This window comes from Ranitomeya variabilis, chromosome 3 (assembly GCF_051348905.1).
Source record: "Ranitomeya variabilis isolate aRanVar5 chromosome 3, aRanVar5.hap1, whole genome shotgun sequence".
NCBI classification, from domain to species: domain Eukaryota; kingdom Metazoa; phylum Chordata; class Amphibia; order Anura; family Dendrobatidae; genus Ranitomeya; species Ranitomeya variabilis.
Window position 1 is genome coordinate 335,098,273 of NC_135234.1, and position 8,539 is coordinate 335,106,811.

Consider the following 8,539-nt stretch of genomic DNA (forward strand, 5'->3'; position numbering starts at 1 on the left):
GTGGGGGGGGCGGGATTATGTGTGGTAATGTGGTTGGGGTGGGATTATGTGTGGTGATGTGGTGGGATTATGTGTGGTAATGTGGTTGGGGGATTATGTATGGTGATGTGGTGGGGGGCGGGATTATGTGTGGTGATGTGTTGGGGGGCGGGATTGTGTGGTAATGTCGTGGGGGGCGGGACTGTGTGGTAATGTTGTGGGGGGCGAAATTATGTGATAATGTGGTTGGGGTGGGATTATGTGTGGTGATGTGGTGGGGGCGGGATTGTGTGTGGTAATGTGGTGGGGGGCGGGATTATGTGTGGTAATGTGGTGGGGGGTGGGATTATGTGTGATAATGTGGTTGGGGTGGGATTATGTGTGGTGATGTGGTGGGGGGGGCGGAATTATGTGTGGTAATATGGTGGGGGGGCGGGATTATGTGTGGTAATGTGGTATGGGTGGGATTATGTGTGGAGATGTGTTGGGGGGGGCGGGATTATGTGTGGTGATGTGTTGGAGGGGCGGGATGTGTTTGGTGATATGGTGGGGGGCGGGATAATGTGTGGTAATGTGGTGGGGAGGCGGGATTATGGTGGTGATGTGGTGGGGGCGGGATTATGTGTGGTAATGGGGTGAGGGCGGGATTGTGTGTGGTGATGTGTTGGGGGGGCGGGATTATGTGTGGTGATGTGGTGGGGGGCGGGATTATGTGTGGTGATGTGGTGGGGGGGCGGGATTGTGTGTGGTAATGTGGTGGGGGGCGGGATTATGTGTCGTAATGTGGTGGGGGCGGGATTATGTGTTGTAATGTGGTGGGGGGGCGGGATTATGTGTGGTAATGTGGTGGGATTGTGTGGTAATGTGGTGGGGGGGCGGGATTATGTGTGGTAATGTGGTTGGGGTGGGATTATGTGTGGTGATGTGGTGGGATTATGTGTGGTAATGTGGTTGGGGGATTATGTATGGTGATGTGGTGGGGGGCGGGATTATGTGTGGTGATGTGTTGGGGGGCGGGATTGTGTGGTAATGTCGTGGGGGGCGGGACTGTGTGGTAATGTTGTGGGGGGCGAAATTATGTGTGATAATGTGGTTGGGGTGGGATTATGTGTGGTGATGTGGTGGGGGCGGGATTGTGTGTGGTAATGTGGTGGGGGGCGGGATTATGTGTGGTAATGTGGTGGGGGGTGGGATTATGTGTGGTAATGTGGTTGGGGTGGGATTATGTGTGATAATGTGGTTGGGGTGGGATTATGTGTGGTGATGTGGTGGGGGGGCGGAATTATGTGGTAATATGGTGGGGGGGCGGGATTATGTGTGGTAATGTGGTATGGGTGGGATTATGTGTGGAGATGTGTTGGGGGGGCGGGATTATGTGTGGTGATGTGTTGGAGGGGCGGGATGTGTTTGGTGATATGGTGGGGGGCGGGATAATGTGTGGTAATGTGGTGGGGAGGCGGGATTATGGTGGTGATGTGGTGGGGGCGGGATTATGTGTGGTAATGGGGTGAGGGCGGGATTGTGTGTGGTGATGTGTTGGGGGGGCGGGATTATGTGTGGTGATGTGGTGGGGGGCGGGATTATGTGTGGTGATGTGGTGGGGGGCGGGATTATGTGTGGTAATGTTATTATGTGTGGTAATGGGATGGGGGAGCGGGATTATGTGTGGTGATGTGGTGGGGTTGGGATGATGTTGGGGGGCAGGATTATGTGTGGTGATGTGTTGGGGGGACGGGATTGTGTGTGATGTGTTGGGGGGCGGGATTGTGTGTGGTAATGTGGTGGGGGGCGGGATTATGTGTGGTAATGTGGTGGGGGGTGGGATTATGTGTGGTAATGTGGTTGGGGGGATTATGTATGGTGATGTGGTCGGGGGCGGGATTATGTGTGGAGATGTGTTGGGGGGTGGGATTATGTGTGGTAATGTCGTGGGGGTGGAACTATGTGTGGTAATGTGGTGGGGGGGCGGGATTATGTGTGGTAATGCGGTTGGGATTATGTGTGGTGATGTGGTGGGTGGGCGGGATTATGTGTGGTAATGTGGTGGGGGGGCGGGATTGTGTGTGGTAAGGGTGGGATTATGTGTGGTGATGTGTTGGGGGCGGGATTGTGTGATGTGTTGGAGGGGCGGGATAATGTGTTTGGTGATATGGTGGGGGGCGGGATTATGTGTGGTAATGTGGTGAGGGGGCGGGATTGTGTGTGGTGATGTGTTGGGGGCGGGATTGTGTGTGGTGATGTGGTGGGGGCGGGATTGTGTGTGGTAATGTGGTGGGGGGGCGGGATTATGTGTGGTAATGTGGTTGGGGGGATTATGCATGGTGATGTGGTCGGGGGCGGGATTATGTGTGGTGATGTGTTGGGGGGTGGGATTATGTGTGGTAAAGTGGTTGGGATTATGTTTGGTGATGTGGTGGGTGGGCGGGATTATGTGTGGTAATGTGGTGGGGGGGCGGGATTGTGTGTGGTAATGTGGTATGGGTGGGATTATGTGTGGTGATGTGTTGGGGGGCGGGATTGTGTGGTGATGTGTTGGAGGGGCGGGATAATGTGTTTGGTGATATGGTGGGGGGCGGGATTATGTGGTAATGTGGTGAGGGGGCGGGATTGTGTGTGGTGATGTGGTGGGGGCGGGATTATGTGTGGTAATGGGGTGAGGGCGGGATTATGTGTGATGTGTTGGGGGGCGGGATTATGTGTGGTAATGTTATGTGTGGTAATGGGGTGGGGGGAGTGGGATTATGTGTGATGTGGTGGGGGGTGGGATTATGTGTGGTGATGTGTTGGGGCGGGATTATGTGTGGTGATGTGTTAGGGGGCGGGATTATGTGTGATGTGTTGGAGGGGCGGGATAATGTGTTTGGTGATATGGTGGGGGGCGGGATTGTGTGTGGTGATATGGTGGGGGGCGGGATTGTGTGTGGTGATGTGGGGGGGGTGAAGCTACTGTGCAGGGGGCAGGATTAGCGAGTAATCACGATGCCTCTTATATATAAATAGATTTACATATACATACACAGGGTGGGCCATTTATATAGATACACCATTAATAAAATGGGAATGGTTGATTATATCAACTTCCTGTTTGTGGCAGATTAGTATATGGGAGGGGGGGAAAACTTTTCAAGATGGGTTGTGACCATGGCCGCCATTTTGATGTTGGCCACTTTGGATCCAACTTTATTTTTTTCAATGGGAAGAGGGTCATGTGACACATCAAACTTATTGAGGATTTCACAAGAAAAACAATGGTGTGCTCGGTTTTAACATAACTTTATTCTTTCATGAGTATTTACAAGTTTATGACCATTTATAAAATGTGTTCAAACTGCGGCCCATTGTGTTGGGTTGTCAATGCAACCCTCTTCTCCCACTCTTGACACACGGATAGCAGCACCGCAGAAGAAATGCTAGCACAGGCTTCCTGTATCAGTTGTTTCAGATGCTGCACATCTCGTATCTTCACAGCATAGACAATTGTCTTCAGATGACAATGAAGAAAGAAAAGTCTAAGGGGGTCGGATCGGGAGACCTTGGTGGCCATTCAACTGGCCCAGGACGACCAATCCCCCCACTTTCGAGGAAACTGTTCATGTAGGAATGCTCGGACCTGAAACCCATAATGTGGTGCTGCACCATATTTTCACGAATATTTGAGGCCATGGATCCATTATATGTCAATTTTGCAAGCCGGATACTTTGATGAGGGGAGAAAAATAAAAATAAACAATAAAAAAATCGCATCCTCGCATTGCACACGGATGACATGCGGATCACTGTTCGGGAACATTTCTGCAAATCTCGGCCGTGAAAAACAGACCGATTTTTTATACGTTATGTATGACGACGACGGCCTTAGGCCGGAGTCACACTAGACCCTAATACGGACGAGTACTATGCAGATAAAAAAATGCATAGCACTCGGACCAATAGTAATCTATAGGGCAGCTCTTATCTGTTATTTTCTCGGCTGTATTCAGGATCCGAGTGAAATTGCAGCATGCTGCGATTGTCAGCGTATCTTGCCTGAGACTCGCCAATGCAAGTCTATGGGTGCGATAAAAACTCGCACACCACACGGACCATCAGTATGGCATCCATATGCAATGCGATTTTAACATGAGCTTTTACATAGAGAGAACTGCTGTATGTAAAAGCTCATGTTAAAATCGCATTGCATACGGATGCCATACGGATGTCACACTATTACTAGATGCGAGGAAATCACATCCTCGCATTGCACACAGATGACATACGGATCACTGTTCAAAAACATTTGTGCGATTTTCGGCCATCAAAATCGGACCGATTTTTTATACGGTAAGTGTGACTCCGGCCTTACAGACATAATTGCACACAATTTACAGGACTTTGTCAGCACAGAATAACTGTTCAAATCAAGTTCAGGTACTCGGTGCATCATGGCATGGCCAATCACTTATATAAACCTTCCCACCTGCTTGGTTTCCATTTATCTCCACCCCACCCCCCTCTTCTTTGATTGACCGCTGTGGCTTCATAGGGCCAGAGAAGAGTGGAGATAAATAGAAGAATATTGATTACATAATACCACCGATCAGATCAAAGGTCTACGTAGCAAGGTAGAACTGTAGTTAGATTATAAAAAATAACTTTTAATAAGATCCGTTAAAAAGGGCCTCAGAGACCACCAACAAAACTACCAAAATAAACACACACAATATACATATACTACCAAACGCTCCTGCAGAGCACTGCAAATCCTATAGCACGGTGAATTGTAAACACCCTTTTTGTAAAAAAATTCCACCATGCAAAAATAGTACCATTAGGTATCCCTACTCATTGCCCCATAGTGTGCAGACTATGGGGCAATGAGTAGGGATACCTAAAGGTACTATTTTTGCATGGTGGAATTTTTTTACAAAAAGGGTGTTTACATATCTACATCCTCCCTTATCGGTAAATCTCCCAAGGGAGATTTACCGATAAGGGAGGATGTAGACATGGTCCGGATGTAATTCAAAGGAATGGGGTATTGAACGGGCACGCAGAGAGCCTTTCCCTTATATGCTGGCATCTGGGATCATTCCATTTCATGCTGTGAAGGAAAGAGTCCATATCTCGGATGAGATTGTTCCTTTATGTACCTTGGTATCAAGTTTACTTACTCCCTTGTGCTCTTGCTTAAACTTGAATCTATTGTGTGCAGACTATGGGGCAATGAGTAGGGTTACCTAATGGTACTATTTTTGCATGGTGGAATTTTTTTTTACAAAAAGGGTGTTTACAATTCACCGTGCTATAGGATTTGCAGTGCTCTGCAGGAGCGTTTGGTAGTATATGTATATTGTGTGTGTTTATTTTGGTATTTTTGTTGGTGGTCTCTGAGGCCCTTTTTAACGGATCTTATTAAAAGTTTTTGTTTGTTTTTTTTATAATCTAACTACAGTTCTACCTTGCTACAAGATAAATAGAAGCCAAGCAGGTAAAAAGCTGCACTTACTGGTGCTTCTCACAAATTTAGAATATAAACTCATATTATATAGAGCCATTACAAACAGAGTGATCTATTTCAAGTGTTTATTTCTGTTAATGTTGATGATTATGGCTACAGTCAATGAAAACCCCAAAGTCATTATCTCAGTAAATTAGAATACTTTATAATACCAGCTTGAAAAATAATGCTTTCCTAATAGCTGCATCACCACAACCTGTTACTGAAAAGTAAAATTGCTGCTGGGGGACACATTATGTGTTATACATTTACTGAACTGCAGAACAAACGGTTATGGGAAGCGAAGGACCTATATGCACTATGGCAGCGTTTTACTCTCAAAGGATGTAAAATATTGGTATGAAGAGGTGACTATAGCCCATGATCACGTGTGCATTTATACAAATTGAGGATTGTGCGGCTTAGTTATCTTAGCTTCTTAACGCAGCTAATTATCTCTACATGAGGATTGGTATTTTCTTCTCACAGTGTATGTGCCTCAACAAGAGGTGTTCTGAGTGCACGACGATACAGTTTTGCAGCACTGGGGGGCCCTTGTATCTAATCCCACCAAGGCACTGCAGCCTTGCAGCGCTGGAGTCCTGGGTTCTAATCCCACCTTGGACAACATCTGCAAGGAGTTTGTATGTTCTCTCCGTGTTCGCGTGGGTTTCCTCCGGGTACTCCAGATTCCTCCCACATTCCACAGACATACTGATAGGGAATTTAGATTGTGAGCCCCATCGGGGACAGCAATAATAAAATGTGCAAACTGTAAAGCGCTGTGGAATATGTTAGCGCAGTATAAAAATAAAGATGATTATTATTATTACAGGACAACATCTGCAAGGAGTTTGTATGTTCTCCCTGCATTTATGCGAGTTTCCTCCCACACTTTAAAGACATACTGATAGGGAATTTCGATTGTGAGCCCCAATGGGTTGATAATGTCTGTAAAGTGCTGCGGAATATGTTGGCACGATATAACCAATAAAAAAAAGTGTAAACAGAAAATGACTCACCGTTTAAGTCAGGTATTTGCTAAATGAATTTATAAAAATATAAGACTATGTGCACACGTTGCGGATTAGCCTTAGGAATTTCTGGTGCGGATTCTGCCTCTCCTGGCAGAAAACGCAGCTGCCGATTTGTCGCGTTTTTTTGTGCGGATCCACAGCGTTTTTGCTGCGGTTTTATTGCGTTTTTTACCCCTGCGGATTTCTATAATGGAATGGGTACAAAAACGCTGCAGATTCTCAAAAAAGAAGTATAGGAGAACACCGTGTGCACAGTCACAACGTGGTGCATAGACTAGGTTCCCAAACCGTTAATATAGACAAAAAGGAAGTCTAGCACTCAACTTCAGTAAACGTTAATAGCGTTTTATTTTGTAGCACTCGAAACGTTTCAGTCCTATCTTGGACTTTCATCAGTCACGTGCCAATGTGGGCCTGTGAGGCCAGGCAAAAATCAAGGATATGGAGGCAATGCGCTTAAATGTAGAAGAGGGACCCTATGCGGCACAAATGAGAAGAGCAAAAATGCGCTTAATAGTGGCGTTTTAAGTCATGGAAGATGATGTCTCAGGTGAAATATAACACCTATGAGCAGAGACGGTGCCGATGAGAGGGAGAGGGGTGCTTCCTTCAGACGCGGTGTCCGCCGCTTGTCTCGAGACAAGCGGCGGACACCGCGTCTGAAGGAAGCACCCCTCTCCCTCTCATCGGCACCGTCTCTGCTCATAGGTGTTATATTTCACCTGAGACATCATCTTCCATGACTTAAAACGCCACTATTAAGCGCATTTTTGCTCTTCTCATTTGTGCCGCATAGGGTCCCTCTTCTACATTTAAGCGCATTGCCTCCATATCCTTGATTTTTGCCTGGCCTCACAGGCCCACATTGGCACGTGACTGATGAAAGTCCAAGCTAGGACTGAAACGTTTCGAGTGCTACAAAATAAAACGCTATTAACGTTTACTGAAGTTGAGTGCTAGACTTCCTTTTTGTCTCAAAAAAGAAGTGACATGCTACTTCTTTTAAACCGCAGCGTTTCCGCAGCGGATTTTCCGCAACGTGTGCACAGCTTTTTTTTTCTCATTGATTTACATTGTACTGTAAATCAATGGTAGATCTGCAGTGTTTCTGCACCCCAAAAAACGCTGCGGATCTGCAGAGAATCCGCAACGTGTGCACATAGCCTTAAGATCTGAGGATAAGGAAATATGAAGGCGGAGGTGTGAGCTGCAAAATTACTGGATTTTTAGGATTATAAAACACACTCTTTCCCCCAAATTTGGGGGGAAAATGGGGGTGCGTCTTATAATGCGGATGTAACAACTTTGCTGGCATCAAGGCATGACCTCTCATCTCTCACACTATCGTACCCACTGCTCCAGGTCATGATGTGGTTTCTGTTTCTTGCCAGCTCCATATTCTGTGCCTCTGCATGCTTCCTGGCTGTGTGCATAGGGCGGCGGCGCCTGAACTCTCTGGTTCTTATAGGAATCAGGTGCACCTGTCTAATCTGTTCCTGACCAATTACCAAGAGGCCTTCAGTATTTAGTGCAGCTCCACCCAGTGGACTGGGCCTGTGCAATGTGTTAGCTCAGTTTGTGTTTAGCTTCTGAGTTGCCAGGCCTTGCTCTGTGTTACTCCCTCTCTAGAGGCTTTTCTCCTTGCCTTGCCTTGATCTTGTTGGTCTGCCTCCCAGGAGGCTGTGTATCCTGGTCTCAGTGTATGTGTCCTTGCTTTGCCTTGTTTTGGTCTGTCCGCCCTCCAGGAGGCAGAATATCCTGGTCCCTGTATTGTTCTATGGGTTGGAGACCCTACTTAAGCACCAACAAAAAACTTTTTTCTATTGAGTGCTGTGTTTTCCTTTATTATCCTGGTCCCTGTGTCTTTGTTCTTATACATTGTCTTGTTCCATTACCTTGTCTGAACTTAGTCCTATCTGTCATCTTGTCTGTGACTTCCTTACCTGCTCTGTCTTTCCTTGTGTTCTCAGTCTGCTTTTGCTCCACACTCTTGCGGCTCTGCCTGCTCTGAACCCTTGTGACTTTGCCTGGGCTCCGCTCTCTTGCA